This window comes from Piliocolobus tephrosceles, chromosome 20 (genome assembly GCF_002776525.5).
Source record: "Piliocolobus tephrosceles isolate RC106 chromosome 20, ASM277652v3, whole genome shotgun sequence".
In the NCBI taxonomy this organism is placed as follows: Eukaryota; Metazoa; Chordata; class Mammalia; order Primates; family Cercopithecidae; genus Piliocolobus; species Piliocolobus tephrosceles.
The window spans coordinates 3,415,712-3,438,433 of NC_045453.1; positions in this window are offsets into that span (position 1 = coordinate 3,415,712).

The window sequence follows — 22,722 nt, forward strand, 5'->3', positions numbered from 1 at the left end:
GCCTGCCCTCCAGGGGCTGGCAGGAACAAAGCAGGAAGCAAGAGAGGTGGGAAACAGGATGGCACAACTAGGTGGGGATCTCACCTCTGCCCCCATCCTCCGTGAGGCTCAGGGCCACCTCTGGCCCGTAGCATTCCTTTGTGTGGATTAGACACAGGTACCCTTTCTTCCTGGTGCAGCCCCCTGGGAGGATGGAAGGCATCCCCTTAGCCTCCAGCTGGGCTCCCTGGAGCGCAGTACAACTTGCACAGCTGTAAGCTACGGCCTTTGGCAAGACCTACCTCGTCTCTGGGACTTGGTTTCCCTTTGGTCAGGGGAATCATCTAGAGAGACCCCTAATGTTGCATAACTCCACTACAGGCGAGTGCATGAAGCTCCTGGAGTTGGGCAAGGCAGCACCACAGGTGAGGTCTCTCCAGCTTGGATATCTTAACATCTTTTCATCCCTAGTTCCTGGACACTCCGTTCCCTAAGCCATGACTCCATGATTTTTTTTTTTTTTTTTTTTTTTGAGACAGAGTCTTGCTCTGTCGCCCAGCCTAGAGTGCAGTGGTGGGATCTCAGCTCACTGCAACCTCCACCTCCCAGGTTCAAGCAATTCTCCTGCCTCAGCCTCCTGAGTGGCTGGGATTACAGGTTCGCACCACCATGCCCTGCTGATTTTTTTGTATTTTTAGTAGAGACGGAGTTTTACCATGTTGGCCAGGCTGGTTTTGAACTCCGAACCTCAAGTGATCCACCTGCCGTGGCCTCCCAAAGTGCTGGGATTACAGGTGTGAACCACCATGCCCAGCCAACTCCATGATTCTTAACAAGAGATCGAGTCTCTGGCAAAAGCATTCTGATGGATCCACAAGGAGACAGAGGAGGGGAGGTTTGGAGTCGACGCAGGACTCTCCCATGCCACAAGCCCAGGTTCAAGTCCAGACATTACTGGCTCCAGCTCTAATGTCACCTCCTCAGAGAAGCCTTCCCTGATGGCCTCATCTGGAGCAGTTCCTTCCCTACCTCCAGAGGCCATATCACATTGCCCTGTGGGTTTTTTCTCCCTGGCATTTATCGTTATGTGAAATTATCTCATTCATTGATATCTTCCCGCGGTTATTTTCTGGCTCTCCTCTCCCTTACTGGAATTCAAATTTCTACAAGAGCAGGCACCATGAATCAATAACTCCTGCCCTTGACACTTTCTGGGGGATAATGACACCTCCCCTCCCCTTGCGTTAGTGTAAAGTGTGCAGTGAGACAGCCAGAGTTGCTCAGCACAGAGCCAGCCTGCAGTAAGCACTCCATAAATGCTAATGGTGGTTGTTACTGTTATTAGGAGAGGGCTGTGAGTGCCCTGGTCCCAGAGGTGCAACTCCTGACACATCTCCACAAATTCCAGACCAAATTCCGCTTCTTCCGGCCATGCTGCCCGCACCCACCACTGAGGCCATTTACTCACCTGAGACCCTGTGCAAACTGCTGCATCTCTCTCTGCCTCCGTTTCCTTCTGTAAACTGACAGGGCCATCTCCTTGTTGCCTGAAACTCCACAAAGTTACTGTGAGTGTCAAATGACACAATGAGAAGGATCACACTTTGTAATCCCTAAATACGATTTCAATACCAGGAAGAGCTAAGAAGGCCCCTCCTAGCCGCCCGGCCTTTAACTGTGGCAGCCTCACTGCACCCTCCAGAGCCTCCTAGCACCCTCGGCCTGGAATCCCAAGGCCCTGCTTTCTCCTGACCCAACTCAGCCCTGGCTTAAGGCCTTCCTCAAGGAGCGGTTTCCATGGAAGCAGTGTTTCCAGAAGTTTGGACAGAATCACACGACCTCCTCCCCACCCCCATCTGCAGGATATCTTTCACCAACTTACTTAATATTTTTCTTTAAATAGCCTCATTAAAAAAAACAAAAAGCCAATTCATGCTAATGGGAAACTCTGTGCTGCCATACATGAAAATTAGTATCAATTACTATACATGTTGATATTTGCTAAAATAAATGCTTAAGAATTAAATGCTTGGTACCCACCTCTCACCCCTCCAAAGGAAGGGAATCATGTTCAAAGGCTTTGGAGTTCTCTGGAAGACTTCTTTTTTTTTTTTTCCCCTCATCCAAGACAATCCAGGAGACTTTTAAAAGATTCCTGACTGGGAGCCCGGTCGCTCATGCCTGTAATCTCAGCATTTTGGGAAGCCAAGGCAGGTGGATTGCTTGAGCCCAGGAGTTCGAGACCAGCCTTATCAACATGGCAAAACCCCATCTCTACAAAAAAACACAAAAATCAGCCAGGCATGGTGCGTGTGCCTGTGATCTGAGCTACTTGGGAGGCTGAGGTGGGAGGATCATTTGAGCCCAGGAGGTCAAGACTGCCTGAGGCGTGATCATGACACTGCACTCCAGCCTGGGCAACATAATGAGACTCTGTCTCTTTTAAAAAACCCAAATCCTTCATTGACCGGACAAACATTTTATGAGAATGTTATGTGCCCAGCGCAGGAGGCAGCAGCTGTAGGGGACCCCTTTTCCTGCCTTCAACACATAGAGGTGCTGGTTAAGGCAGGAGCTTATGGCCATTGGAAATGCAATTAATTAGCCAAGAATCATTACCAAAGCAGGCCTAATTTCTTGGCTCTTTTCTCTTAACAGCACTAATAATGGCATCTTACCTGTCAGGAGTCGGGAGAGGGTAGGAAGAAGAGGACAGGAAAAATATCTGCTACAGTAACTGTTTCTTCACGCAACAGAACATGCCTACTAACAGCTCCGGTTCAAAACATCATCTCCGGGACCCCTACTTTGCTGATTCCAGACTCTTGGGAAGGGCAATTGAACACAATGGCATATTGCTTCTTGGAAAGGAATCAAAAGTGGATCCTCTGGCAAATTTGGTAAAATTATCAGAAGCCTTAAATTCTATGGGCAATTTCATTTCTACGACTTTATCTAAGAGAAATGATCACGAATGTGGACCACAGCAGCTCCAGGATATTCTTGGCAGCATTATTGATCATATGAAAGCTGAAAGCAACTTAAACGTTCATCATAGGGGAGTCAGTAAATAAAGACTGTATATTCCATACAATGGAAAACTATGCAACCATTTGCCAATGATGTTGTAGAATATTTAGACATGGAAAAATGTTCATTCATGTTAGGTAAGTGGAAAAGTAGCTACAAAACAGGATGCACATATGATCCCTTTAAAAATATATATATACATGTGCTGGGTGTGGTGGCTCACGCCTGTAATCCCAGCACTTTGGGAGGCCAAGGCGGGCAGATCATAAGGTCAGGAGATCGAGACCATCCTGGCTAACATGGTGAAACCTTGTCTCTACTAAAAAATACAAAAAAAAATAGCCTGGTATGGTGGTGGGCGCCTGCAGTCCCAGCTACTCGGGAGGCTGAGGCAGGAGAATGGCGTGAACCCAGGATGCGGAGCTTGCAGTGAGCTGAGATTGCGCCACTGCACTCCAGCCTGGGCGACAGAGCAAGACTCCATCTGAAAAATAAATAAATAAATAATATATATACAAGTGCATCATAGAACCACGGGGATGGCTTTGGGTTGGAAAGGATTTCTGAAGCAAGAAACAGGACAAACCATCAAGGCAAATATTAATAAATTCGTTACATTACAACTGATACCATTCATCAAACTTCATCATTTTTTAAAAGTGGAAAGACAAGTCACAAGCTAGAAGATGTCTGCAACAATTTGACTGACAAAGATTAGCACCCAAATATATAAAGAGCCCCTACAAATCAATAAGACAAGAACAAACAATCCAAAAGAAAAATGGGCTAAAGATTTGGACACACATAGAGAAGCTTGAAAAGATGCTCAACCTCTGAGTAATTAGAGAAATCCAAATTAAAAGCCCATTTCCTGTCTACTCAATTGGCAAAACTTAAAAAGCTAGACAAATCCAAATGTGATCAATTATGTGGAACAAGGACTCCTTAACACTGGTGATAAGGGAGTCAGTTGTACAACCACTCTGGAGAACAATTGGGCATTATTTTGCACTTATTCCCAGCAATCCATTCCTGGAGACATTCTAGAAAAACATATCAGGAGGTGTGTACAACAATGTTTAGACTGGCAGGAGTGAGCCCTTCCTCGGGCACCTAATAAATTCTTCTTTCTTCTTCACTGCCTTCTTTGCACTTCTGAGTGGTGTCACTCAATCCTGCCAGGTAGCCACTGAGCAAGCCAGATTCCATGAGCAGAGGTGGGCGTCATCTGTGTGAAAGTAGTGACCCTCCCAGGGAGTCTGGGAGAGGCCAAGACTGCCCAGTGTGTTAGGAAAAGAGGTGGCAGGGTTGTGGGCATGTCTAGTTAATAAATGACAGTTCATCCAAATAACAGACTGCTCTGCTGCTGTACAAAAGAATGGGTAGCTCCACACGAGCCAATAGGAAACATCTCCAAGATACACGGCAGGCAGAACAGCCACCATTGTGAAAAGGGGAGGAGTCAAGTGTATATGTACATGTTCATTAGCATGTGCACAAAATACCTTTGAGCACAGGAAACTGGCCTCAGCGGGGAGAAGGTGTGTGGCTGGGGGTCAGAGGTGGGAGAGAGACTTGCTTTTCAGGGCATCACCTTTTGTTTCTTTTTATTTGTACATTGCACATAAGACTATGAAAACAATAACTACAATAATGTTAACATGGAAACAAAATGCAGTCACATCAAATAGAACGCATATGTAACTATTAGGAGACTTGGGCGTTGCTCATGACCCATTGACACAATGCTACTTGGTAGGCTCTTCATTAAGTCTTTCAAATTTGGAAAGTTTTAAAATATTTTTCCAGCCAGCTTTTTTAGATTTCAGACTTTTCCACGGACGCCTGATGAGCCCATGGCTTCTTGGCATTGTGCCTACCGGGCCAAATGCACAGAACAGAACTTATCACCTATGCCCAGCGGCCCACTGGTTCTCCAAGGGCTACTCTTCAACACACATTCCACTGACTTACATCATCTACTGGGTTCTACCCCAGGGGTGCTTTTTAGCACATGTGAATCCATAGCGGAAATGGCATGACCCTCCCCTTTCCTCAGGAATCAAAATGGCACAAGGTGACTTTCGGGCCCTCAGCCTCCCATCAGGCTAGGTAGTATATATGTGTCTCTCCACCTGTGATACTCTGCTCTCTCTCCTACCCGTACTCCCTTGTTCACTGTGCTCCAGCCACACTGGCTTTCTTGTTTCTCAACCCCCCAACTATGGTAGGCAGATTCTAAGATGGCCCCCAGTATTTCAGCCCATTCCTCCCCATCCTGTGTACATGTCCTATAAAATATCCTGAGCTGTGAATATGGTTGTGTTTAATCTTGTGATCAGGTTATGTTATTTGGCATAAATGACCTTAAGATACAGAAATTCTCTGGGTATGCCTGATATGATTTGGATGTGTGTCTCCTGCAAATCTCATGTTGAAATGTGATTCCCAGTGTTGGAGGTGGGCCTGGTGGGAGGTATTTGGATCACCAGGGCAGATTCCTCATGAATGGTTTAGCACCATCCCCTTGATAATAAGTGAGTTCTCACCCAGTTAGTTCATAGGAGATCTGCTTGTTCAAAAGAGTCTGGGGCCGGGCGCCATGGCTCATGCCTGTATTCACAGCACTTTGGGAGGCCGAGGTGGGCAGATTGCCTGAGTTCAGGAGTTCAAGACCAGCCTGGGCAACATGGCAAAACTCCATCTCTACCAAAAATGCAAAAATATTAGCTGGGCATGGTGGCGTGCACCTGTAGTCCCAGCTACTCAGGAGGCTGAGGCATGGGAGTCACTTGAACCTGAGAGGCGGAGGTTGCAGTGAGCCAAGATTGTGCCACTGCACTCCAGCATGGGCGACAGAGCAAGACTCTATCTCAAAAAACAAAAATAAAAAATAAAAGAGTCTGGCACCTTCCCCTTCTCTCTCTTGCTCTGGCTCTCACCATGTGACACCACTTGCTCTCCCTTCACCTTCCCCATGATTGGAAGCTTCCTGAGGCCTCACCAGAAGCAGATGCTGGAGCTATGCTGGTACAGCCTGAAGAGCCATGAGCCAATTAAACCACTTTTCTTTATAAATCACCCAGCCTCAGGTATTTCTTTATAGCAATGCAAAAGTGAACTAACACAGCACCTGATCTAATCCTATGAGCCCTTTTAGAGCAGTGAGTTTTCCCTGGTTGGTCACAGAATAGGAAGTCAAAGACGTGAAGCATGAGGAGGATTCAATACATCATTGTTCACTTGAATATGGAGGGGCCACACATCAAGGAATGCAGGTGGCTTCTAGGAGCTGACAGCCAACAAGAAAATAATCTGTTACTGTCAGTCCCACAACCGCGAGGTACTGAACATTGCCATCAACAAGAATGAACTTGGGGGCAACCTATTTTCTGCAAGACCCCTCTCTCTGCAACAGAGAGAGCTTTTCTTTCTTTTGACTATTAAACTTCTGCTCTTAACCTCACTCTGGTGTGTCCAAGTCCTAGTTTTCTGTGGCCATGAGATAGCAAACCTCGGGTATTACCTCAGATGAATGACACCGCCTCATTGTGGGGGCCTGCCTGGGATCCGAGGTAGATTCCCTGAAAGGGTGAGTATAGGTGCAGACCCCAACTCTTTCATTTTAAGGACTCTGTCCTCCATTTTCTCGGAGAACAGGCTTGCCAGGGAGAACTTAGCCAATCCTTCAGTGCCCTCAGGGTGTTGGGAATGTTGGCTTTGTTTCCAACTGGTCTCCTTTCATGGAGAGCCTAGCCATTGTGTGGGGCTGGAAGAAGTTCAGAGGCAACTGAGAGTTCCTGGCCAGGGCAACACTCTGGCATTACCTGAAAACTTCTAGACTAACCCCAGCTTCCAACAGCCCAATGGGTGACAGCAACAGGATCTCCAAGACTTATCTATCAAAAATTTCCTCCTTTCCTCTCTGCAATTGCAAAAAAAAGAAAAGAAAAGAATGAAATTGGAAGTGGATTTTTTTCTCCAAAGCCTTCATATAAGAACTAAGCCCAGCCTACACCTTGGTTTCTACCTTGTAATATCCTGAGCAAAGAACCCAGTTGCTCTGTGCCAGACTATGACTTATCGAACTGTAAGCTAAATGGCTGTTGTTTGTTGGTGATGATTTGTTACATAGCAATAGACACTAATACACAGGCAAAGCTGGCTCCACTCTGGGTCTTTTCTCAGATGGGTCCCTCAGCCTGGAAGGCTCTCCCCAAGTATCCACGGAGCTACTCCTTCCCTCCCACTAGGTCTCTGCTCAAAGGTCCTCCCCTAGAGAGGCCTGCCCGGACCATACCATCTGGAATAGCACCACCCCCTCATTTTCTGTTCCCCTGCCCACTTGATTTTTCTATGTATCACTTATCATTACTTGACATCATATGGTTTCAGTTTCATGTAAATACCTTTATTGTAAAATAATGTTAAACCTACAGAAGAGTTGTAAACATTGTACAAAGAATTCCCATATATTGTTTACCCAGAATCCCCAAATGCTGACATATAAACATATTTGCTTTATCATTCTCTCTTAAGAGATTTATATAGAGAGAGATTTTCTCTGAATTGTTTGAGAGTAAATTGTCAATTTGATTCCCTGTTATCCTGGAATACTTTAGTGTACATTTCCTAAAAGCAAGCATATTCTCCTACATAACCACAATAAAATCATCAAAATCAGGAAATTGACATTGATATATTACTACCATCCAATCTTCAGAGCCCAGTCAAATATTGTCCATTGTTTCAATAATAATGTCCTTTATAATAAACAAAAAGATCCATCCAGAATTACTCATTGTATGTCATTGTCTTATCTCTTTAGTCTCCTCTAATCTGTGACAGTCCCTCAGTTTTTCTTTGCCTTGCATTACCTTGATACTTACCCAGGTTACAGGCCAGTTATTTTGTAGAAGGTTCCTCAAATTGGGTTTATGTGACGGCTCCTCGTGATTAGATTTCAGTTTTGCATCTTTGGCAGGAACATCACAGAAGTGATTTTTCACTCTTCCCTGTGCACCCCATCAGGAGGCTCAAGTCAGTTTGTCCAGTAACAGTGATGCAGTCTTTGATCACTTGACTGCCATGTTTCTTCACTATAAAGTCACTCTCCTTCCTCTTGCAATTATCGTATCTTGTAGAAAGACTCTTTAAGACTATGTAAATATCCTACTTCTCAACAAATTTTCACACAATGGCTTTAGTTTTAGCATCTAGCAATGCTTCTTGTTTGAATCAATTATTACCATACTAGTTGCATCCTTCCTTCTACATCTATTACTGGGCATTCTAATGTAAGAAAGAGCTTTCTCTTTCTGCACGTGTGTATGTATATATGTGTGTATGCAATACATGTATGTGTGTGTATATTAGTACTATTTTTATTTAATGGGTTATAATCTGTTACTATTTTGATACTCAAGTTGTCCCAGATTTGGCCATTGGGAGTCCCTTTAAGCTGGCACCTTGGCTCTTTTGACATGTCCTCAGCATTACTTGAGGACTTGCCTATCTTATGGCACAGTTAGATGTTTCATGTACCATGGTACCAGGCACTGGGCACTTTTCCTGCTCCAGCCCTCAAATCTACCATTTTCCCAACCCGCAATTCCTTTCAGTGAAGGATGGTATTTAAAACCCAAGATCTGGGTGTTAGGTGTATTCATGGCTACATGGTGTATTCATTGTTGCTGTCTTTGTGGACAGAACTGGGAAATGCACATATGCATCACACACACACACACCACACACCACACACCACACACACACACACACACACACACACATATTTTCATGCGTGCTTATGTAACTATATATATCAAAAGCCATGAGTTTACACTGATTCCTCTAATTCCAATCTAACGCCACAGGGTTCTTTCTAGCCTTTCCTGTTTTCATACTTGTAATTCCCTTCTCTGATGGTGAGCAACCTGGCTCTCATTATCCCTGATATATGAACCTGTTTGTTCAATCCCCAGGCACACTGAGCCACCGACTCACTCAGCTGTCTTTCCTGCTTAGTCCCAAATCCCACCAGTCACCTCCAACAAATGCTGGGGAAGGAAAGGAGGAAAGAGGAAGCTGAATATTTATTTTCTCTTTTTTGAACTAGTAATACATTCACTTCATACAAAAATAAAAGTTATAGAAAAGTATACAACGAAACCCTCCCCTCCCTGTCTCTCATTCCAACCCTGCTCCTCTCCTTGGGTAACAACTATTATTAATTTCATATATACACAAGCCAATATAAATACATTTTAAAAATTGTCTCCTCTTAGCCGGGCGCGGTGGCTCAAGCCTGTAATCCCAGCACTTTGGGAGGCCGAGACGGGCGGATCACGAGGTCAGGAGATCGAGACCATCCTGGCTAACACGGTGAAACCCCGTCTCTACTAAAAATACAAAAAAACTAGCCGGGCGAGGTGGCGGGCGCCTGTAGTCCCAGCTACTCCGGAGGCTGAGGCAGGAGAATGGCCTAAACCCGGGAGGCGTAGCTTGCAGTGAGCTGAGAACCGGCCACTGCACTCCAGCCCGGCGGCAGAGCAAGACTCCGTCTCAAAAAAAAAAAAAAAAAAAAAAAAATTGTCTCCTCTTTTACAGAAACTATCCTTCACATTCCTTTTCTTATTTGTTAAGACATCTTAGAGAGCTTTCTATATCAATACATAAGAAATGGTCTCACCAACGACAAGTTCAAGACCAGCCTGGTCAACATAGTGAGATCCCATCTCTAAAAAAAATAAATAAATACAAATAAATACAAATAGAAATGGTCTCACCCTTTTTAATGGCTATGTAATATTTCATTATTCAGATAGTCCATACTTTAGTCAGTCCATGTGTAACAGACATTTAGATCATTACTAAGATTTTGCTATGCCAAACAAAACTGCAATAAATAACCATGAATGCATTCATTCCACATGTGTGCAAACATGTCTATAGAATAAGTTTTCAGAAGTGGGATTGCTGGTATGATCTTTTATGCTTATGTGTTTCATGATTAATGGTCTGTCTCCCCTCTCAGAATGTCATCTCCAAGAGGAAAGGGACTCTGTTCTAGTCGCTGCTGCTTTCCCAGGAACCATTACAACGTGGTAGGCACTCAATAAACATTTATCCACGAAATGAGTGAATGACTAATGCACTCTGTTTCTGGACTTCGCCATGTCAAGCTTTTCGTAGCCCCTGTGCGTCAGGCGCTATGAACTATTCTCCAAACACCCCTGGGAAGTAGAAATTATTTGACAGCCCCATTTGACAGATGAGAGCCCTGAGGCTCAGAGAAGGACCATGACTAGGCTGATGTCACACAGCTAGCCAAAGCCACGCCACAGTTTCCACCAGGTGAGTCAGACCCTGGAGTCTGCCGCCATGGACCACTGCACCTGTGCCACACATAGAGCTCAGTCTCCCAGCCCCATGTGGATCCCTCCTCTCACCTACCAGCTTTCCTGGTCCCATCTACTGCCCCCAGCCCTGGCCTCATCCCCAGCTGAAGACACTTAGACTTGCTCCTACCCTGAGCCAACACAGGACAGGACGAAGGAGAGGAGCTGTCATTTCCATACAGCTGTCCCTGGGAACCAGGCCCTGCCCAAGCCCCCCCATTTTCCCTGAAAAGGCTGAATTATCTTGGCCATTTAGGGGGCACCCCTCGGCACAGGCCGGGCTGCCTGGGCAGGGCCTGGCTAGGCTATTATCCTACATTATCTCACTCCCCTGCTCCTGAAAAGAACCAGTGACTGCTCACCGCCCTCAGCCCTCCCCTGCCTGCTCCATCTTTTACACTTAATTACCTCACTCACTACCCCGCAGCCTGCAGAGGCCGGACCACAACTGGGGCGTGAGTAATCCCTGCATTGCACACCCAGCTAGCCAGCCAGCAAGGAGCAAATTGCTCACACAGCCCATAAATAAAGGAACAGGGTCTGCTCGGGCCTTCTGAGCAGAAGGACCCTTGTGGTGGCTGCCATGAGGGGCAGGTATTGGCCCCAGCTTCCCAGTTGGCCTTTGCCAGCCCTGGCGAGATGGTCTCCACCTCCTCCACCCCAGACGTGACCTTGAACTTCCCTAGGCCACTGAAGTCACAGCTCAATACCACTGAGACAGATGGGGTAGCAAGCGCCAGCACCCCTTTGTCCCCACTACCAGGGTACCGCCAAGCATGACTTCCAGGGGCCTGCCTGACCCCTCCAGCCATCTCCCCTCTTCTCTCCTCCCCTCCCCATCCTCCCCACATTGGAATACTCTGTAAGCCCCGTGTCCTCTTTCTTTCCCAGCTTCGTTACTCATGCTGTTTCTGCTCCCTGAACACTTTTTCTCAGCACTCAGGGGTCTGGTTAGTTCCTACTCAGTTGAGAGGCCACTTCCTCTGGGAAGCCTTCCCTGATCCCTCTGGGCTGGGTTGGAGGCCTCAGGAACTTCCCCCACCAAAGCATCAAGACTTTTCATTGTCACTGTCTTCTCTTCTCTTTTGAGGGAAGGACTGAGCCTTACGCATCTCCCTTTTGCCTAGCATGCAGCCCAGGTCCTGGCATGTCACCAGGCTATTGACTAGGTGCTAAACAAATGTGAGGGAGTAAATGAGTGCTTAGCAAATAACTTATCATTTCCAAGACACAGTGCATGTAAATGATATTTCAAGATATGCAGAACATCTGTAATGTAATATTTAAAAATCTGTGATTTCTATTGGTGACAAAGTCACAGGTCCTGCTAATACCACTGTGGTCTGTTGCCTGCATTCATAATTGAAGGAATGATAAGTTTCAGATAGAGGTTAATGAAATTAAAGATGTAATACTTTCCCTATCCAAGTTAATGACAGACCAACTAAATTCTTTTCATGGACCCCAGGTTAGGACCTTGTGATAGGGAATGACATTACTTCACTTTACGCAGCTTGGCAGACATCGTTAATCAATTGCAGCAGTCTTTCTCACTGAGGCCAAACTCAGTTACAGCATCTATCTCAGCCTCATGTTCCAGGCTACAGACCAATCAAGATTGAGCTCTTGAGCTGTAATCTATTTGGCATTCCTGGGAAGTGAGAGAGCAGGCAATACCATTGTAAGCATGAGATTAAGGGAGAAGGGCAGTAAAGTAAGGTTTTGCAACAATATGTGGGTAGAGGGCCATAAAAACAAAACATTTGCTAGTAGCTTGATATATGCCACCCAGGGAAACAAAACAAGCTTATTAAATGTCTGGTCATGTAATTAGAAGTCCAGTATCTACAGTAAGGGAGGTGACAGTTTCCTTCTGCTCAGCTCCATTCACCTATTTCTGGGAGTTTTGTGCTCGATTCTGGGTCCTGTATATTCAGAAGAACACTGACAAACTGGAACATGGTTTGGGGAAGCAAGCAGGATGGGGAGATATGTGGAAACTGTATCCTTTGCCCCTGATTTGTTGACACCATGGATATGCATTGAACCTTTCCTCTAAGCCATTCTGTGCTAGGATCTGGGGACACAAAAATGAACAACTCAGGCCCCTGCCCTCGAAGTGAGGACAGTGGAAAGAACTTGATATGTGCATATCCCCAAGGGGCCATCTGGGCCAAAAGGGTGGAGTCTGTGCACAGAAAGCATCCAGCTGAACATGAGAAAAATAGTACCAGTGGAGTTTCCAGACAATGGCGTGGGCTGCGAAATCATCCAGGACCCATGGCTGCACACATGCTTGAAAGATCTCCAGAAGGGTCAGAAGGCTTACAGGCTTCATATCCAGAAAAGAACAAAAGCCCTCAAATCAGGCCAAAGCCCTGGCCTGAGGGAGACTTCACTGCTGACACCACGGGTCCCCAGGACAGAGCTCGTACTGCTGACACCAACACGGAATGCTGACACCAGGACTTTAGTCCCTGCTACCTCTGGAAACTCAGTGTAGCAACCACCACACTAGCACCAGAATGGCACGAGGCTAACCTGGGTCACTTGACTGCCCCCTGGCCAAGATGGAGCTGGGAAGGCCAGCAATTACTCCATGAGTGGGAGGTGAGGTCTCAGAAGCAAGGATGTTGGAGGGTGCTGGACGGCCAAAAGAAGGGTCACCTGCCCACTCCAGCCACTAAGGACTAGGTGAATCTGGTCAGCCCAGCACTTGGCCCAACATTTTATGTGGACCATCTCTATTAACCAACTGAGCTCTCAGAATTGCAAGCTATGCTTTTCAATCCCCATTTACAGATGAGAAAAGTGAAGCTCAGGGAATCTAAGTCATGTGCCCTGTTCTTTTAACTGCTCCAGGAAGGTAAGTTCGCCGGGGCAGGGAAGTCCATTTATCCACACTGAAGCTGATCTAGGCAACTGGGCTCCAGGCACCACCAGTCCTGGGATCTCTTGAATTCCACCCTGAATCGGCCACAGCAATGCTAAAGCAGATTTCCTGAGTCTCCACCCAGCACTTGCTGCATTCAGGGCTCTACGCAAAAGTCACCACCTCAGAGAGGTCTTCCTTGACTACCCTATCTAACATGGCTCTCACTTCACCTCTCTCTATCTTTTTTTTTTTGAAATGGAGTCTCGCTCTGTCCCCCAGGCTAGAGTGCTATGGCACGATCTCGGCTTACTGCAAGCTCCGCCTCCCGGGTTCACGTCATTCTCCTGCTTCAGCCTCATGAGTAGCTGGGACTACAGGTGCCCACCACCACACCCGGCTAATTTTTTGTATTTTTAGTAGAGTCATGGTTTCACCGTGTTAGCCAGGATGGTCTCGACCTCCTGACCTTGTGATCCGCCTGCCTCGGCCTCCCAAAGTCCTAGGATTACAGGTGTGAGCCACGGCACCCGGCCTCCACCTCTCTCTATCTTTGCCCACTTCCCTGCCTGTTGCTTTCTATGACAGGACGTTGGCGTATCTACCTACTGTTGGCTCAGCAGAATGTAAGCCACATGAGAGCAGGTCTTTGTCTTGTTCATTGCTGCGTCTCCAGCCCTTAGCACAGTGTCTGGCACATAGCAGGTCGTGGTAAATATCTGCAGATTTACAGCTGTGAGCCCTCGGGCAATTTATTTTCTTTCTTTTTCTTTGTTTTTGTTTTTGTTGTTGTTATTTGTTTGTTTTTTGAGACAGAGTCTTACTCTGTCACCCAGGATGGAATGCAGTGGCCCGATCTTGGCTCCCTCTAACCTCTGCCTCCCGGTTCAAATGATTCTCATGCCTCAGCCTCAGTAGCTGGGATTACAGGTGCATGCCACCATGCCTGGCTATTATTATTATTATTATTAGTAGTAGTAGTAGTAGTAGTATTTGTATTTTTAGCAGAGATGGAGTTTCACCTTGTTGGCCAGGCTGGTCTTGAACTCCTGGCCTCAAGTGATCCACCCACCTCAGCTTCCCAAAGTGTTGGGACTATAGGCGTGAGCCATCATGCCCAGCTGCTTGGGCAATTTCTCTAGGCACCAGGACTTTAGTCCCTGCTACCTCTGGATACTCAATGTAGCAATCACCACACTTGCGCCACAATGGCACCGTGAGTGGGAGGTGAGGTCTCAGAAGCAAGGATGTTGGAGGGTACTAGATGGCCAATAGGAGGGTCACCTCCCCACTCCCCTTGATGTTACCCACTGTCCCCCTTTTTATAAAAGGGGATGATCATATCATATGCCTCCAAAAGTAGTTGTGAGGGTTCTGTAAGTTCATGTAGTATCACAGCCAAGCAGGCCTTTTCATGAGCACCTATTATATACCAGGCCTATATGAGGCACCTGTATGGGGTCCCCGCCCTTGAAGAGTTCACAGTCTGGATAGGGTTCCAGCAGAATTTCATTGCAGGATCTTGACAATTAGAGCCGCAGGAGTCAGAGAGAGGAGAGACTCCTTGGGGCTGAAAGGCCCAGGAGGTCACTGTAAGAGGATAGCCTCGGAATGAACAACGGCCAAGGTTCTTGAGCACTGGCTGTGTGCAAACACTTCACTCATCTCCCATCCGCCCTTCAAGATAAGCCAATAGTATCAGCATCCTCATCTAACAGTTGAAGAAACTGAGATACAAAGAGGATGGGAAACTTCCCCAGGGTGGATAACTTGTTGGTAAGTAGCCGAAGTGAACCCAGATCATCCACGCTTTCAACTCCTGTGCTCCCCCTCTCCCTCTGCAGCTGGGTGAGATGGGAGACTAGGAAGGTGAGCACTAGGGGCATGTGGACATTCTGACTCCTTAGCAACCTGTCCACCCGCAAAGTCTGGGGTCAAGCGCAGGTCAATATTGACAGCCCCCTGCCTCCATGCACCTGGGCCACCTCCTGGCTTTCTCTAGAAGCTGATGAGTCCCAGCTGGTGTACGAGCAGAGGCAGGGAGCAGGAGGCAGAGCCGGAGGTGCTGAGAGGGGTTTATTCCTCTGTGCCAGGAGTCCTGGGAGCCCGGAAATGCCAACTCTGCAGCTCCAATGCCGCCTCAGCATCTGCCAGGCATGGTTCTGAGCTCGGCTGGTGGGGAAGAGAGGGAGGCAAGAGAGGCCACCTTGGAGTGAGGAAGCCCGTCCTGACTTGGCAGGGAGCCTGAATGTTCCAGGAAAGCATTTCCCTGTCCCATGCCTCAGGTTCCGCAACTGTCAAGTGGGGGTGGGGAGGAGACAATGCTGATATCTCAAAGGCCCTTCAAGTAGAGCTCCCATTTACCAAGGGCTGACTATACATGAAGCCTCCTATAGCCCTACTTAGCAGGTGCTCCCACTGGCCTCTGTTTACAGAGATGACATAGAGCTGCAAAGAGGCAAAGTAACTTGCCCAGGGCCAACCGGCTTGAAGAGGCAGAGCCGGGATTAAAATTTGGCTCAGTCAGGTACAGTGGCTCACATCTATAATCCCAGCACTTTAGGAGGCTGAGGTATGAGGATCACTTGAGGCCAAGAGTTTGAGACCAGCCTTGGAAATATAGCAAAATCCCATCTCTACAAAAAGTTTAAAAATTAGCCAGGTCATGGTGGCATGCACCTGTAGTCCCAGTTGCTCAGGAGGCTGAGGGAGGAGGACCGCTTGACCCTAGGAGTTCAAGGCCGCAATAAGCCATGATCACACCACTGCACTACAGCCTGGATGACAGTAAGACCCTGTCTCTACAAAATAAAAATAAAAAATAAAACTTGGCTCAGGGTGACCCAGGCCCAAACGCTGAGTTATCCCACTTGCTTGAATGGTGGGCTCTTGTCTAGGAGCTTTAGCTAGCCCACCCCTAAACCATGCCAGAGGCCCGCCCCAAATCCCCTGACCCTGCAGGGAGCCTGGTGATCAGACTCCTGACAACCAATTCCTTCTTCCAGAGGTTTCAGAGACCTGCTTAAGATGGGACCTTGTTAGGGACAGGAGTTAGAATGTTTAGGGATGTCTCCAACTTTGAAAGAAAGACTTTTTTTCTTGCCTTCTTTTTTTTTAAAGACAGAGTCTCACTCCATCACCTAGGCTGGAGTGGAGTGGCGCAGTCTTGGCTCACTGCAACCTCTACCTCCCAGATTCAAGCGATTCTCCTGCCTTAGCCTCCCGAGTAGCTGGGATCACAGGCATGCGCCATCATGCCCAGCTAATTTTTGTATTTTTAGTAGAGATGTTGTCCAGGCTGGTCTCGAACTCCTGAACTCAGGTGATCCGCCCGCCTTGGCCTCCCGAAATGTTGGTATTACAGGCATGAGCCACCTGACCCGGCCGGAAAGAAAGACATTTTAATGGAGGAATATCAATGTCTGTAACAGTCAGGACAGAAATCTAATTATCACCCAAAACAGAGGGAAATCTTGAGGGTTGACGTATCAACCTAGTTCTGGTCAAAGGGGACCAAGGCGACTGCAGGTCACAAAAAGGTTTTTCACTCACTAGTTTATTCATCCATTCAATTGATGTATTTACTGAGCACTTACTATTTACCCAGCACTGGGTAGATGATGGAGGTGTGGTAGTGAATGGAGCAGATGTGGAATCCCACTCAAGGACCTGTCAGCCCTGGCAGCAGGGAGGGGAGGGACATTCCTTGGAGGGCCCTCGCCTACCCACCCCAGCACTGGTACCTTTTGCCCTCTTACAGGGAAAGTTTAAGATCAGGGCTTTGGCCGGGCGCGGGGGCTCAAGCCTGTAATCCCAGCACTTTGGGAGGCCGAGACGGGCGGATCACGAGGTCAGGAGATCGAGACCATCCTGGCTAACCCGGTGAAACCCCGTCTCTACTAAAAAATACAAAAAACTAGCCAGGCGAGGTGGCGGGCGCCTGTAGTCCCAGCTACTTGGGAGGCTGAGGCAGGAGAATGGCGTGAACCCGGAAGGCGGAGCTTGCAGTGAGCTGAGATCCAGCCACTGCACTCCAGCCTGGGCGACAGAGCAAGACTCCCTCTCAAAAAAAAAAAAAAAAAAAAAAAAAGATCAGGGCTTTGTAGCCAGGCAGCCTGGTTTAAATACTGATACCACTGATTCCTAGCTGGGTCTCCTTGGGCAAGTCATCTTGCCTCCGTGAGCCTTGGTTTTCTCATCTGTAAAATAGGGATAGCCATGGGCCATACTCACAGGTTGTTATGATGGTTAAGTGAGGCAATCTACGTAAAGGGCTGGACTTGGCTTCTAGCACATAATAAGTGCTCAATAAATGTCGACTAGCTCCTTTCCACCACATATCACCCCTATCCTGGGCTAGATCCTGGGGTCAGGCAAGGGAGCGATGGGAGGAGGGGTTACCTAGGCAAGGAGGGGATGGAAGAGTGCTCTGAGCAGTGGGAACAGTACATGCAAACGCATTGAGGTGGAAGTCTTCGAGGGAGCAAGGTAGTAGCTTCAGGGCTTGCTGGGACCCTGCTATGCCCCCAACCACCAGAGTAGGTCCCTTCCTAAAGTCTGTTAAGGCTGTGAGGTCCTGAGCCAATGAGAAATGAAAATGGAAATGTTCCCGGAAATTGCCACTAAGGCATTTGCAGCTGGAGCGGGGGCAGTGTGGTGGAGTGGTCAGAGCACAGCCTCCAAGCAGCTTGCCTAGGTTGGATTTGTGGCTTATCACCTACTGGCTGTGAAACCTTGGGCAACTTACTTAACCTCTCTGTGCTCAGTTTCTCCCTCTATAAAATGGGACTAAAAATACCATCTGCCTCAAAAGGCGAGGGTAAGGATTGACTAATATTTGTAAAATGCATAGATCAGTAACTGGCACATGGCCCAGAGTTCTGTAAGTGTCTATTAAATGAATAAAGAAAAACATGCGGCAGCCTTAGGGAGGTGCCACTCAGATCTTCTCTGGACTACAGTCACCACTGAGAGCCTCCAGCTGCAACACCTTCGCCATCTGCCACAGTGTCTCAGCACAGCCACTCTTCCAGGACAGCCCGGCTGATGACTGAGCATGGTAGAAAACTAGCGCCTGCCCTTCTGTCGAGTATGGGACTCCTCTACAGGAAATCTTTGCACAGGAGCTCCCTGTTGGGTTGGCTGGGACTTCCTTAGACCTGCACCATGGCCTGAGCTTCCTCTTCCCCAATCTTTCTTTATTCTACCTCTGCTTTCACAGTATCAGACCTGCATCCCGTTTTGAAGGCTCTCCTCCATTTCTCATGGGGTTTTTTCAATAAATATCTTACACTTACACCTCCATTTTCACATCTGCTTCCCGGAGGACCAAAATGACACAAAAGAGAACACAGCCTTCCTCAAATTTCAGAGGACCTGCCACATGCCCTTGGGCAAGTCATCTCTGTGATGAGCCTGAGTGAACAGAGCTGCGAGTTTGTTTCATCCTTCTCCTACCCTCTTTTCCTTGGCTCAGAGGAGGTGGCTCTTATAAAATACACTGGAGAAATGGCAGAGTAAGTGAAGCTTACCAGAGAAAGAGCCCCATCAGCGTGGAGCGGATGCATTTGTGGCTACTTTCCTCCTTGGAATTCATACAGAATTCCATTACCGGGTCTGGACAGCAGCTCAGGGACCATCTTGTCCCATTCCCATTTGACAGACAAGAAAGCTGGGGCCCAAAGGGAAGGGCAGAGGGAGCAGAACCAGGGCTGGAACTGGGCTGCTGACTCGCAGGTCAGTCAGTGCTCCTTCCTGACCCCATAGAGTTAAGCCAGTGAATCACAGGATGCCCCAACCCCTCTTTATGGATGTGCAGGGTGAGGCCCAGGGTGGCTCTGCCAGCTACCTAGGGTCACACAGCCCTGAGACTCACACCTAGACCCTGGTAGCTGCCCTCCTTCCTGATGGGCAGGGCACAGTTAAAATATGGAAGATGCCAGAGAAGGCCAAGCCTGCAGCCAGCTAGACCTATTATGCCAAGACCTGGGGCTCCTGGGCAGGAAGGCAGTAGGCCATGAAGACATGGGACACTCTCTAGCTCCTCTGCACAGTGACCATGTAGCCATGAACCAGTCATTTCAATAACAGCACCTTCTCCCATGAGGCCATGGTAAGGCTTAGATGCTTGAGGATATATAAATAACAACAGTCAACATTTATCACGTTATTGTGTGGCAGGCACTGCTCTAAGCACTTTATGCATATATTATCATTTAATCCTCACTGCAACCTTGTGAGACAGGCTCAATTTATACATCCATTTTACAGATGAGAAAATGGAGGCACAGAGAATTACACAGTTGGGAAATGGCAGAGCAGGAATCTAAACTGAAAATAGGCTGACTCCAAATCCCTCAATCTAAAGCGCCAGGCAAGGTCAACTTCTCCAAAGGGAAAGTGCTTAGCATAGTGCCAGGTATGTGGGGTGACTCTGCAATGTTGCTGGCGATGTACTAATAATTATTATCGCCATTGAGGAAATTCACAATGCCATCTTCCCAAAAGTCAGAATGAATAGTGAATATCCTGACATGGTTTACTAAACTTCATCATTCCTTCTATTTGGAAGTAAGTGACAGTTAGCAAGTGCTCAAGATAAATATTTGTTGGACTGACTTTTTTTTCCTTTTTTCTGAGATAGAGTCTCGCTCTGTCACAAGGCTGGAGTGCAGTGGTGCGATCTCAGCTCACTGCAACCTCCACATTCCAGGTTCAAGAGACTCTCCTGCCTCAGCCTCCCGAGTAGCTGACACTACAGTCGCGCACCACCATGCCCAGCTAATTTTTGTATTTTTAGTAGAGATGGGGTTTCACAATGTTGGCCAGGATAGTCTCGATCTCTTGACCTCGTGATCCGCCCGCCTCAGGCTCCCAAAGTGCTGGGATTACAGGCGTGAGCCACGGCACCCGGCTGAACTGAAATATTTTATGATCTTTTTGGAAAATACAAAAAGAAGGGAGGAGGAAACCCCATAGTTCCAGACCCTTATTTCACTCTTTTGTGTGAGTTTATTTTTGTTTCGGTTCAAGATTGTGAACGTGCTGTAAGATTTCTGCATTCTGCACCCCTCACTTAACATATTCTATGAGCTTATCTCCCCATATGAGAATTTCTAATGGCTGCAGAATACTACATGGAGTGAATGTCTTCTTCACAACCCTCTCCTTGCTTTCTCCAATCCCGGGTTTTCATTCGCGTCTCTGATGCTGCAGCGAACATCCTTGGGAATAAAAATTATTTCCTTATTTCATGTGACTTAGAGAAATTAATTCCCAACAGTGAACTTTCTGAAACCAGTAAGCTGGGGTGGGGGGAGGCTTGGGAGACTGAAGGCCCTTCCTGGTGTCCTAGTGATGAAATTCTGCTGGCCATTGTGTATTTCATCCATGCTTAAGGCCTCCTCCCTGCTGAAGGTATTTTGGAACCTCATCTCCTGGGCTAAAGGTTTCTTCTTATCTGCTAAATGCACCCACACCACCTTCCAACTTGTGGTCAGAGACCTGGGGCTTTATACTCAACCTGACATTAGTGGGCTGCAGCACCTACAATACATAATTTCTGTGGGGCTTCCTTTGATCAGTTAAGGGGTGGATCACTATCTTGCCCAGTGAGAACAGTCCAGTCCCAGCGCTGTCCCAAGTTGCTGTGACCTAAATTCCTTGTTAAGGACTCTGGGCTCCGTTTTGCCATCTCTTAGGTGTGTGGTTGGAGAGGTAGAACCGTCAGGCAGGTGGAGGGGAGCTAGAGGACACCCACTTGCCTTATTTACCCACAGTGAACTAGGCACCCCTAGAGGACAGAGATCCCAGTACCCAGCACAAACTCAAAAATATGGCTACACCACAATTGTCAATAACTGAACAAATAAGCAACTTCCTCTATGCAAACAGTGAAAAGTTATTCTCCAACCAATAGGTCTACGTAGTCACAGTTATAAGCTATAATTATACGCTGAATCTCACCCGTATACTCATTCATTCTTTCATTCACTCATTCATTTGGGATTCATGGAGTAATCTCTGGGTCTGGCCCTGCTAATGTGTTGAACTCATCTTCCTTCCCTTCTTGCTGTCCTCAGCTGCCCAAGCTCATTCCTGCCTTGAGCCTTTGAACTTGTGAAGCCTCTGCCTGGAGCAGTCTTTCCTGGGCTCCTTCTACGGCTGGCTCAAGTCTAGGTTCACATGCCACCTCTCCCAGGAAACCCTTGTTGGTCACCCTGTCTAAAGGCACCATGACTCTCCATCATCTCACCCTGTTTTATGTTCCTCACAGCCCTGGACAACTATCTGAAAATATATGATTGATTTAAGGATTTTCTTGCTTGGTGTCCATCCACTCAATGGATGCAGCTGCAAGATCAGCTGCAAGAAAGCAGGGACCAGAGATGCCTACTTCACCACTCATTCCACAGAATCCCACTAACATGTAACAAATGAGTGCTATATGCTACAGGCAAAACTGCATGTATAGAACCCTCACGCATTGAGCCCGTCACCATTCCAAGCCCTTTATATGTTGCAACTCTTCTAAAGCTCCCAACAACCCTTAGGTAGTGACAATTATTATTCCCATTTTATAAGTGGGGAAACTGAGGCACAGAGCAGTTGAGTAACTTGTCCAAGGACCTATGGCTAGTAAGTAGGGGAGCTGGAAGACCCTAGTGCACACTGTTAAGAGTGTGTTCAGCCATACACAGGACACAGTCTTTGTCCTCATGAAGCTCAGGGACCAGTGGGTGAGTTGTCCCAGTCTACAATGATGGAAGTCAGGGACACCTCCTGGAGGAAGTGACACCTCAGCTGAATCTTGAGGACAAGTAGGGGTTTCCTAGGGTGAAGTGCAAGGAAGGACTCTGGGCATTGGAAACGGTATGCAGGTCAAGAGAACAGCAAGCCCAAAGAACCAGTAGGCACCTGTGGCTGGAGCAGAGAATGTATGGGCATGCCTTGAGTCAAGGGTGTGGTCACCTCAACTCTCAGTGACAGAGGTTTAAAAAAGTCCCATGGGCAACATGGTGAAACCCCATCTCTGCTAAAAAGACAAAAAATTGGCCAGGTGTCGTGGTGCACGCCTGTAATCCCAGCTACTTAGGAGGCTGAGACAGGAGAATCGCTTGAACCTGGGAGGCAGCGGTTGCAGTGAGCTGAGATCACGCCATTGCACTCCTGCCTGGACAACAAGAGTGAAACTCCATCTCAAAAAAAAAAAAAAAAAAAAAATCACATGGGCAAGATGTGAGGCAATGCAACAGGAAAGATGGTGGGGGACCTCTAGATCATGCAGGGCCTTGACAAAATCAGGGGCCCCCATTTTTTTTGGACTTGCAATATGTTTTTCAATGTTTATATATAGGGAGTAAACTGCCTTAATTCCTTATTTGGGTCAGGGAAAACAATCTAAAACCATACAGGGTAAATTCAACAGTAAACCTTCAGTTTACA